At 45.3% G+C, this 12329-nt stretch overlaps 1 pseudogene; it reads left to right on the forward strand.

The window, feature by feature from the left end:
• Positions 1-10263: 10263 nt before the first annotated feature.
• On the forward strand, positions 10264-11197 carry LOC107126623 (large ribosomal subunit protein uL23-like; annotated as a pseudogene).
• The last annotated feature ends 1132 nt before the right edge of the window (positions 11198-12329 follow it).

The raw sequence follows: 12329 nt of genomic DNA on the forward strand, positions 1-12329 counted from the left end.
GCTGTTACCGTTTTACAGACGAGAAGGAGGAGGCTCGGGAAAGACAAGGGATCGGCTCAAGGTCTCACCCCTGGTAAATGCCACTTGAACGCCAGTGGTCTGCACAGGCAGCCTGGCCACACTGCCTCCCATGCATTCTCCTTTCAGGGCTGCTGTGAGGACAGAGGTGTAAGAGCACCTAGCGAAGACCTGCACACAGGAAAAACAGCTCATCACTGAGTTAAGGCGGTGAGTGTCCTTAGCGAGTGCCCTGGGTCTCAGGGTCACCCTGTAGGAAATGGCCAAGTCGTTCCAGGATTCGTGACAGCTCCATGATTTGTCTCCCCATCGTCATTTGCAGTTACTGCTGAGAAACGTAGCTTGCTTGTCCGTCCAACACACAGGGCATGTCCTATGGAGATGCCCAGAAACTTCTCCCCACGCACAGTGGTCTTTGACAAAGGGGGCAGGGTCACTCAGGACATGTGCGTTCTGACCAGCCTAGGCCTTGAGCCAGTGTGTCAAGGTCACACAGAGGTCTCCTGGGTCACACTGCTCCCTTTCTCTGCGCCTCTTCTTCCCTCAGAGCCCTTTCTCACATCCCTATTCCCCGCAGAAATCTGCACTCCCCATCACCCCAGCTAAACCTTCTTCTTAGTCATTCTTTCTTACTAAGGCATAAACTGCAGCGGCATAAAGCAGGAGCTCTGCATCTGGGGATTAGGGATGAGTTTCACAGGGCCTGAGACTCTCTGGGATTGTGTGCAAAATCTTGTGCAAATGTGCCTTCACCAGCTTCTCAAAGCTGGCCCCGAGTCTCCAAACGGGTTGAGAATCACCAGATAAACAATTTTCCCAAAGTTCACGCAACCTGGCTCTTCAGTGCTCCTGTGTGTTTTATAAAACATGACTGCACCCCGGTCCCCGGGCAGCAATCATTGCAGGCTCTGCAGGAACACATAACAGCAAGCATCCATGAAATGGGAGGATGCTCCAGCCACGGGGGCATTTCCAGGGCACAGGGAGGGCTTTTCTCTGCCCCTTGATTTCACTCCACAGGAGTCAGCACCTTCTCATCTACCCAAAAGGTGGCCCCACCAGCTGGCCCTGCAGTGAAAAGGTTCTCCAGGCTCATGCTGTTCCCTCTACTTTGTTTTTGTTTGTGAGCTGAGACTGCACCACTGCCCTCCAGACTGGGAGACAGAGTGAGACTCTGTCTCAAAAGAAAAAAAAGAACGAAAGAAAAATTGGATATATTTATGGTGCACAAGGTGGTGTTTTTCAAATATGAACACACTGAGTTATGTAACATGCGTGGCCTCACACAGTTACCATTTTTTGTGGTGAGAACACTTCAAACCTACTCTCTTCACTATTTTCCTGTCTGCACTGTGGGGTTGTTAACTCTAATCACCATGGTATACAGCAGATCTCTGGAACTTCTTCCTCCTGCCTAGCTCCGACAAGCATCTCCCCAGTCAGCACCCCCAGCCCTTGATAACCACCATTCTACTCTCTGTTCCTTTGAGTTCAACTTTTTCAGATTCCACATGTAAGTGACACTGTGTGGTTTTGCTTCTCTGTGTGGTTTCTGGCTTATTTGCTTAATGTTATGAATGCCCTTCATATTCATTCATGTCACGAAGGTTCTTTTTTTTTTTTTTTTTTTTGAGACAGAGTTTCGCACTCGTTGCCCAGGCTGGAGTGCAGTGGCGCGATCTCAGCTCACCGCAACCTCCGCCTCCCCAGGTTCAAGCGATTCTCCTGCCTCAGCCTCCTGAGTAGCTGGGATTACAGGCATGCACCACCACACCTGGCTAATTTTTGTATTTTTCTCCTACCTCAACCCAGCCCGAGTTAGAATGTTCCCAGTATAATTTGCCAAAAATGTAATGCCAAAAAAAAAAAAAAAAAAACACCCTTTAAAGACCTTTACATTTTTTCTTGTTAACTTTGGTGTTACATATTTCTTAAAACATTTATTTATGGCTGGGCGAGGTGGCTCACACCTGTAATCCCAGCACTCTGGGAGGCCAAGGCAGGCGGATCACGAAGTCAAGAGATCGAGGCCATCCTGGCCAACATGGTGAAACCCCATCTCTACTAAAAATACAAAAATTTGCTGGGCTTGGTGGTGCTAACCTGTAGTCCCAGTTACTCAGGAGGCTGAGGCAGGAGAATCACTTGAATCCGGGAGGCGGAGGTTGCAGTGAGCCGAGATCGCGCCACTGCGCTCCAGCCTGGTGACAAAGCGAGACTCTGTTTCAAAAAAAAAAAAAAAAAATTGATTGTATTTCTGTACAACTGTAGTTCTAGCAATGAACAATCCAAAAACGAAAATTAGAAAATTATTTCACTCAAAATAACATCTCAAAGAATAGAATATTACGAATAAATTTCACAAAAGCAAGACTTGTACACTAACAACTTTAAAACATTGTTGAAAGAAATTAAAGATGACTTTAAATAAATCAAAGCTATTCCATGTTTATGGATGAGAAGACTAGAGATTATTGTCAATATTCCTAATTGGTCTACAGGTTTAACCCAATTCCTATCAAAATCTCAGCTGCCTTTTCTGCAGAAATTGATGAGCTGATCCTAAAATTCATATGGACATGCAAAGGACCCAGAATAAGCAAAACAATCCCGAAAAAGAAGAACAAGGCTGGAGGACCTATCTTCCTAATTTCAAAACTTACTACGAAGTAATCAAGTGAGTATGGTATCAGCATAAGGACAGATGTATAGGTCACCAGAGAATAACTGAAAGCTTGGGCTGAGTGCTCATGCCAATAATTGCAGAACTTTGGGAGGCTGAGTTTGGGGGATCCCTTGAGGCCAGGAGTTTGAGACCAGCCTGGGCAACATAGAGAGTGAGAACTGTCTCTATTAAAAAAAAAAAAAAATTGAATGGAAGTGTGTGCTGGAGAGAGAGCACTGTGATCCAGGGTTTGGTCTTTGGAGGCAGACTGCCTGAGTGACCATTTCAGGCAGTCTGAATTAAATTAATTTAAAAATTAAATTAATTTAATTTTTAAAAAATTAGCCAAGCATGGTTGTGCGTGCCTGCAATCCACCTACTCAGGAAGCTGAGGTGGGAGGATCTCTTGAGCCTAGGAGTTTGAGGCTACAGTGAGCTATGATTGGCTGCTACACTCCAACCTGGGCAATGTCTAAAAAAAAGTAAAAAGAGGCCGGGCGCGGTGGCTCAAGCCTGTAATCCCAGCACTTTGGGAGGCCGAGACGGGTGGATCACGAGGTCAGGAGATCGAGACCATCCTGGCTAACACGGTGAAACCCCGTCTCTACTAAAAAATACAAAAAACTAGCCGGGCGAGATGGCCGGCGCCTGTAGTCCCAGCTACTCGGGAGGATGAGGCAGGAGAATGGCGTAAACCCCGGAGGCGGAGCCACTGCACTCCAGCCCGGGCGACACAGCAAGACTCCGTCTCAAAAAAAAAAAAAAAAAAAAAGTAAAAAGAAATAAAGGCCAGGTGTGGCGTCTTTCACCTGTAATCCCAACATTTCAAAGGGCCATGAAGAGAGGAGCCTTTGAAGCCAGGAGTTCAAGACCAGCCTGGGCAATGCAGCGAGACTCTGTCTCTACTAAAATAAAGTAAAATAAAATAAAATAAAATAAAATAAAATATTAGCCAGGAATGGTGACGTACACTTATAGTCTCAGCTACTTAGGCAACTGAGGCAGGAGGATGACTTGAGCTCAGGAGCTTGAGGCTGCAGTGAGATATAATCATACCACTGGCACTCCAGACTGCACAACAGAATGAGACTCTGTCCCCCCAAAAAATGGTTAATTAATTAATTGAAGAGTAACTGAAATCCCAGAAAGAAATCATTACATTTAAAGTCAATTATTTGACAAATGGGTCAAGAAACTTCATTTGGAAAGAAATAGTCTTTTCTTGTTTTTGTTTTTGTAGAGACAGGTGTCTCACCATGTTGCCCAGGCTGGACTTAAACTCCTGGACTCAAGCAGTACTCCTGCCTCGGCCTCCCAAAGTGCTGGGATTACAGGCGTGAGCCACTGTGTCCAGCCAGGAATAATCTTTTCAACAAATGGTGGTGGGGAAATAGGATATCGATGTGCAAATTATGTCTAACACCACACACAAAATTAACTGAAAATGGATCACAGATCTAAATGTAAAAACTAAAACTATAAAACTCTTAGACGAAAACATAGGAGTAAATCCATGTGTTCTTGTGTAAGGCATTGATGTTTTTAGATACAATACCAAAATCATAGTTCAAGACAAGACTGGGCAACCTAATGAGACCTGGGAAAGGAGGAAAATATATATAAATATATATTTATTTATAAATATATATTTATTTATATACATAAATATATATAATTTTTATATATATATATTTTTTTTTGAGATGGAGTCTCGCTCTGTCACCCAGGCTGGAGTGCAGTGGCACGATCTTGGCTCATTGCAACCTCCACTTCCTGGGTTCAAGTGATTCTCCTGCCTCAGCCTCCTGAGTAGCTGGGATTACAGGCATGCACCACCACACCTGGCTAATTTTTGTATTTTTAGTAGAGACAGGGTTTCACTGCTGAGACCAGCTGGGTCGTAGAGACCCTAACCCAGCGGCACTAGAGGAATTAAAGACACACGCACAGAAATATAGAGTGTGGAGTGGGAAATCAGAGGTCTCACAGCCTTCAGAGCTGATACCCTCGAACAGAGATTTACCCAGATATTTATTGACAGCAAGCCAGTAACAAGCATTGTTTCTGTAGATTGTAGATTAACTAAAAGTATTCCTTACGGGAAATAAGGGGATGGGCTGAAATAAAGGGATAGGTCTGGCTAGTTATCTGCAGCAGGAGCCCGTCCTTAAGGCACAGATCACTCATGCTATTGTTTGTGGTTTAAGAATGCCTTTAAGGCCGGGCGCGGTGGCTCAAGCCTGTAATCCCAGCACTTTGGGAGGCCGAGACGGGCGGATCACGAGGTCAGGAGATCGAGACCATCCTGGCGAACACGGTGAAACCCCGCCTCTACTAAAAAAAAATACAAAAAACTAGCCGGGCAAGGTGGTGGGCGCCTGTAGTCCCAGCTACTCGGGAGGCTGAGGCAGGAGAATGGCGTGAACCCGGGAGGCGGAGCTTGCAGTGAGCTGAGATCCGGCCACTGCACTCCAGCCTGGGCGACAGAGCGAGACTCCGTCTCAAAAAAAAAAAAGAATGCCTTTAAGCGGTTTTCCGCCCTGGGTGGGCCAGGTGTTCCTTGCCCTCATTCCGGTAAACCCACAACCTTCCAGCGTGGGTGTCATGGTCATCATGAACATGTCACAGTGCTGCAGAGATTTTATTTATGGCCAGTTTATGGCCAGATTTGGGGGCCTGTTCCCAACATGCCCCCCTTTCTTTGTTTTGCAAAGCAATAAAAGTAAAGGCAGCTTTGTCACAGTGAGCTACTGCTTGCAGGAGTCAAGATCCTCATCCGCAGACAAAGACAAACAACACAGATTAAGAGCACAATCATCATTGAAATCACAGAGCTTCTAAGGATTTTTATCCATTGTAATGGGTTACTAGCTGCTATTCTGTCTGCAGCTCCTTCAAGCACTCCAGTTCCTGGCATTAAGGTTGGGTGTGCCTGGGATGCTTTAAATATTTGTCCTTTTAATTTTGCAATATCCAAAGACAAATTTGTAGAGTATCCTTCTAGATGCTTTTTTATTCTTTCCCGAATTTTGATCTTATTAAGAGCTCTTAATAGTTTCCACAAATCCTTATGTGTAGTTCCTAGAGTGGGCCGTATCATTTGAGGTTGAGGTGCCACTATACCACCATGTTTCCAGATAATAGGAACTCTTGCCATATTTCTTATCATTTCTACCATCTGACCATTTTATTCTGACCAGCTGAGCATAGTGTGGCAGACTGAAAGGTGCAATTCAAGCTAAATGTCCCCTTAGAGGACCAATCAACAATGATTCCATAGGCATCGTTGCACAGCACCTCTGTCTGTTCTGCAACGCAATCGTCCTAAACAAGTATGTTCATTTTTTCTGGCCAGGTCCAATTCTGTTTACAAATAGGTTTTTGAGGGCTGTTTACTTCAATTACAGGAGCAGATTTATTATGGTAAATACTGAGACCAGAAAGCATGTGTAACTGCGTCATAGAGCGATTACATCCAGGCACTATTGCCAGCCAAGTTTGATAAATATGCCCCATAAGTATAATTGTTCTCTGTGTCAGCCCTTGTTGAAGGAACACTCAGGGCCATGGTGATCACCGCTCTCATAGCTACCATTCAATTATTCATTGTGACTGGTTGTCCCGCTTTCCTCAGGTTTTCTCCCGCTATCTGTGACGGCTTCTGGATCTGTCCCCAGGTGGGTGGCTGTGTTTGACGGGTGTTGCTTGTGATAGCTGGGGTCTTCCTCAGCATCAGTCTTGACATGGCTACAACTGGGGGGTCCTCAGGATCCTCCTGGAGTCTCTTCCTTGGCATCTGACTCATGATAAGGTTTCATGTGTCTCGATGATATCCAAATTGGCTGTTGATTTTGGCCTGGAGAAACACAAGCATAACCTCTCCCCCAAGTTATTGTTTTACCTATTTCCCAACTTTTTGTTATCAGATCTCTCCACCAAACCGGTTGTTCTGCTTCTGTCTGCACCTGGTTTCTGTCGATGCTGTTCAGCTGCTGATAACATCTGGCCTTTGGGCAGGCTCAAAAAATTTAGTTAATAATGCTAGATTCAACTGTATATGTGGTGTCCCGTCATCCCTGTTTCTCCCCCTTTTTTGTTTTTGTCATCAGTTGTTCAACTGTATGAAATCGTAACTGAGCATTTTCAATTAACTATGTGAAATGAACCATGTATGAAGAATCAGAAATCACATTAATAGGCATATTAAAAGCAGGTATAAGTTCTGTAGGCTTAACAATGGCCACCATCAAAAATCATATCCTAAACCTTGGCGGGAACTTTGTCTTTCCACTCGAAGAGATTCCTCCAAACCTTGCAAATTTTCTCCTAGTCCAATACCAGGGACATACCCCATTTCGTGCATCATATGTTGACTTTGAGGGCTGTATAATTGCTCAGGAATTAGAACTTGTGCTCCCCACTGTTGTAATAAATCTCTTCCCCATAAATTCATAGGTACAGAAGTTGCAATAGGCTGAATAGTCCCAGGTTGTCCATCGGGCCCTTCACAATACAAAACATAACTACTTTGATATACTTCAGGGGCTTCACCAACTCCAACTGTGTTAAATGGAGCAGGTTGAATTGGCCACATACGGCCAGTGCTATAGAGAAATGATTGAAATATCCACTCCTGTATCTACCAAACCTTTGAATTTCTTTCCTTGAACAGTTATTTCACAGGTAGGACATTTATCAGTAATTTGATTCACCCAATAAGCTGCTTTGCCTTGTTTATTTGTGCTTCCAAATCCTCCTGTTCATTTAATTTCACTTTTCCCCATTTCCACATACGGCACAATCAGGAGCTGTGCTACGTGCTCTCCTGGCTCTGCTTTCCAGGGAACAGAAGTAGATATAACAATATGAATTTCCCCATTGTAATCTGAATCAATGACTCCTGTATGTATTTGTACTCCTTTTAAACTTAAACTAGCCCTTCCCAGAAGTAATCCTATCGTCCCCAGTGGCAAGGGTCCATAGACTGCTGTTGGGACCTTTTGTGGGGGTTCCCCAGGCAGAAAGCTAACAGCTTTTGTGCAGCATAAATCTACTGCGGCACTACCGGCTGTGGCAGGGGACAGACATTGCACAGGGTTGAGGGAATGGCCTGAGCTGGAAATGCCCCAGTTTGGAATGGGGCCCGGGACGGGCCCCTCATGGCGTTTCCCAAAATCAGGTTCCCATCTTTATCAAACTTAGAGTGACACTGATTAGCCCAGTGTTTTCCTTTTTTACATTTTGGACATATTTCAGGCTTAGCAGTTTTCTTTTTTCCTCTGTCTAGCGGCCTGACTCACTGATTTTTTTCTACATTCTTTTTTAGTATGACCATGCTTCCCACAGTTAAAACAAGCTCCAGGAAATGCAGTATTTCCTTTATCCACTTTCGGTCCTGACATAGCTTGTACCAACAAAGTAGCTTTATGCAGATTGCCTCCAATACTGTCACAGGCCTTGATATAATCAACTAAATGTGCTTTCCCTCGAATAGGTCACAGAGCAGCCTGGCAATTGGGATTAGCATTGTCAAAAGCTAATAACTGCAACACTATATCCTGAGTAGCCGAATCTTCAATCACCTTTTTAAGAGACTCCTGTAACCAAGCTATAAAATCTGCACATGGTTCTTTTGGTCCTTGTTTGACAGCACTAAAGGAAGGATATTGTTCTCCTCCTGAACTGATTTTTTTTCCCAAGCTCTAACGCACACAGGAGAAATGAGTTTGACCACTATATTCTATGGCATCGACCTGCATGACCACTTACTTGTGCATCTAAACCAGCCCAGCCACCGACCCCTAAAAGTTGGTCTGCAGTTATATTAATTTGAGGTTGGGCCTGGGCGTTGTGAGCAGCCTGAATGGAAGCTTCATCTGCCCACCAAGTTTTAAATTGTAAGAACTGAGTAGGAGTTAGACAAGCTCGAGTAAGAGCGTCCCACTCAGAACGAATCATCCGACTGGAAACAGTAACAATCTTTAACAGTCCCATTACAAAAGGAGAACCTGGTCCATACTGATTAATAGCTTGTTTAAATTCCTTGAGAAATTTAAAAGGAAAAGGCTCAAATGTAGCTATAATATTTCCCTGTTGATCTGGGGGTTGTATTCTAACAGGGAACTGCCGAGCCTCTAAATCACCCTCTCTTCTAGCTTGCTGAATTCCTGCCTGAATAGAACTGAGAGCGGTAGCTTGAGGTGCTGCTCGAACAGTCACTGGGGCAACTACTTTTTTCCCAGGGTCCTCTGGAAAAGAAAGATCTGGAGGGTCAAGCCAATCTTTTTCTTCAAAATAAGGAGGGGGTACAGAAGGGTAGGGATGAACCTCTTCCTCCTTTGCCGCTTTAGCTTTAGCTGGCAAAAAAAAAACCTGCTCTGTCACCTCTTCTGTTACTTCATTATAGTCTCCTTCCTCCTTATCACTAGTGTGAAAAGGTTCCAAGGTGGAATGAACCAGAGCCCACACTTGTCCCATTGTTATCCTGATGCTTCCGAGCTCCCCTTCTTACCCACCACGGGGATTGCTTAAGATTACTCGGGTGTCCTCCAGCTTAGTGCCACATTCTCCAACCATTGCTCCAGCAACCCTCCGACCCGGGTTTGAGCCCCACGTATGGGCACCACTTGCCAAGACCAGCTCAGTCATGGAGACCCTAACCCGGTGGCACTAGAGGAACTAAAGAAACACACACAGAAATACAGGGTGTGGAGTGGGAAATCAGGGGTCTCACAGCCTTCAGAGCTGACAGCCATGAACACATATTTACCCACATAATTATTGATGGCAAGCCAGTGATAAGCATTGTTTCTATAGATTATAGATTAACCAAAAGTCTTCCTTATGGGAAATAAAGGGATGGGCCAAAATAAAGGGATGGGTCTGGCTAGTTATCTGTAGCAGGAGCACGTCCTTAAGGCACAGATCACTCATGCTATTGTTTGTGGCTTAAGAATGCAGATGGGCCAGGTGTTCCTTGCCCTCATTCTGGTAAACCCACAATCTTCCAGCGTGGGCGTCATGGCCATCACAAACATGTCACAGTGCTGCAGAGATTTTGTTTATGGCCAGTTTTGGAGCCAGTTTATGGTCAGATTTTGGGGCCTGCTCCCAACATTTCACCATGTTGGTCAGGCTGGTCTCCAACTCCCAGCTCCATGATCCGCCCACCTCGGCCTCCCAAAGTGCTGGTGTGAGCCATCACGCCTGGCCTAAGAATATATATTAATGTCCAATAAGCACATTAAAAAGTGCTCAACATCATTAGTCACTAGGAAAAAGTAAATTGATCCACAATGAGATGTCACTTCACACCCACTAGAATGACTATAACCAATCAGCAGATAACAGCAAGTGCTGGAGAGGATGTGGAGAAATCAAAATCCTCATATACTGCCAGTGAAAATATAAAATGGTGCAGGCCAGGTGCAATGGCTCACACCTGTAATCCCAGCACTTTGGGAGGCTGAGGTGCGTGCATCAGGAGTTCGAGACCAGCCTGGGTCAGGAGTTCAAGACCAGCCTGACCGACATGGTGAAACCCCATCTCTACTAAAAATACAAAATTACTTTTTCACAAGATGGCACAGAAAGCGAAGAAGGAAGCTCCTGCCCCTCCTAAAACCAAAGTCAAAGCCAAGGCTTTGAAGGACAAGAAGGCAGTGTTGAAAGGTGTCCACAGCCACAAAAAACAGAAGATCTACATGTCACCAACATCCCAGTGGCCCAAGACACTGCAACTCTGGAGGCAGCCCAAATATCCTCGGAAGAGTGCCCCCAGGAGAAATGAGCTTGACCACTATGCTGTCATTAAGTTTCTGCTGACCGGCCGGGCGCGGTGGCTCAAGCCTGTAATCCCAGCACTTTGGGAGGCTGAGACGGGCGGATCACAAGGTCAGGAGATCGAGACCATCCTGGCTAACACGGTGAAACCCCGTCTCTACTAAAAAATACAAAAAACTAGCCGGGCGAGGTGGCGGACGCCTGTAGTCCCAGCTACTTGGGAGGCTGAGGCAGGAGAATGGCGGGAACCCGGGAGGCGGAGCTTGCCGTGAGCTGGGATCCGGCCACTGCACTCCAGCCTGGGTGACAGAGCCAGACTCTGTCTCAAAAAAAAAAAAAAAAAAAGTTTCTGCTGACCACTGAGTCGGCCATGAAGAAGACAGAAGACAACAACTGCTTGTGTCCGTTAAGGACGTTAAAGCCAACAAGAACCAGATCCAACAGGCGGAGAAGAAGCTCTGTGACATGGATGTGGCCAAATTCAACACCCCGATTTGGCCTGATGGAGAGAGGAAGGTGTATGTTCGGTCGGCTCCTGATTACGATGCTTTGAATGTTGCCAACAAAATTGGGATCATCTAAACTGAGTCCAGCTGGCTAATTCTAAATATATGTATATCTTTTCACCATTAAAAACAATACAAAATTAGCTGACTGTAATCCCAGCCACTTGGGAGCCTGAGGCAGGAGAATCACTTGAATCTGGGTGGCAGAGGTTGCAATGAGCTGAGATTGCACCATTGCACTCCAGCCTGGTTAACAAGAGTGAAACTCCATCTCAAAATAAATAAATAAATAAATAAATAAATAAATAAATAAATAACATGGTGCAGCCACTTTTTTGGAAGATAGTATGACGGTTTCTCAAAATGTTAAAAATAGAATTGCCTTAAACCCAGCAACTTCACTTCTAGGTATGTACCCAGGGAAAATGAAAATGTACATCCACACAGAGGCTTGTATGTGAATGGTCATGGCAGCACCATTCACAAGAACCAAAAGGTCAAGACAACCCAAATGGCCATCAACTGGCAAAGGGATTAAAACATGGAATATACAACGGAATACTGTTCAGCAATCAAAAGGAAGTTCTGATACGTGCTACTACATTGATCAGCCTCAACAATGCAATGGCTCGTGAAAGAAGCTAGATGCAAAAGAACTCACATTGCCTGATTCAGTTTATATGAAATATCCAGAAGAGCCTAATATAGAGACAGAAAGTAGATAACTTGTTGCCTAGGGCTGGGGATGAGAATTAAAAGTAACTCTGACAGGCACCAGTTTCTGGGATGACAGAATGTTCCAAAAGTAGATGTTGGTGATGGTTGCACAATTCTGTAAATATACCAAATACACTAAAAATAATTGAAATGGACCAGGCATGGTGGTTCACATCTGCAATCTCAGCACTTTGGGAGGCTGAGGCAGGAGGGTCACTTGAGCCCAGTATTTTGAGACCAGCCTTGGCAACATAGGCAGACTCCATCTTTCCAAATAATTAAGAAATGTGTTGGGCATGGTGACACACACCTGTAGTCCCAGCTATTCCGAAGGCTGAGGCAGGAGGATCATCTGAGCCCAGGAGGTCTCAGGTCTTAGTGTGGCCATGGAGGACAGCCTTCCGTGATCCTCCCCCTTTCTGAGATCCTTCTCCTGCCCCCAGTGCCCTGTGTTCAAGCCTGAGTGCACCCTGTAGTGTCACGCTGAGCCCCGACTCCCCTGCCTGGTGTGTGCGGCCTGGCCTAGGAACCAGGAAAACCTACCTGCTCCCCAGACTCAGCCCAAGCACCTCTACCTGCTGGCTGTGTGGGGTTTTGTTTGTTTATTTTGAGACAGAGTCTAGCTCTGTCACCCAGGCTGG

The sequence above is a fragment of the Macaca fascicularis genome, chromosome 11 (genome assembly GCF_037993035.2).
Source record: "Macaca fascicularis isolate 582-1 chromosome 11, T2T-MFA8v1.1".
NCBI classification, from domain to species: domain Eukaryota; kingdom Metazoa; phylum Chordata; class Mammalia; order Primates; family Cercopithecidae; genus Macaca; species Macaca fascicularis.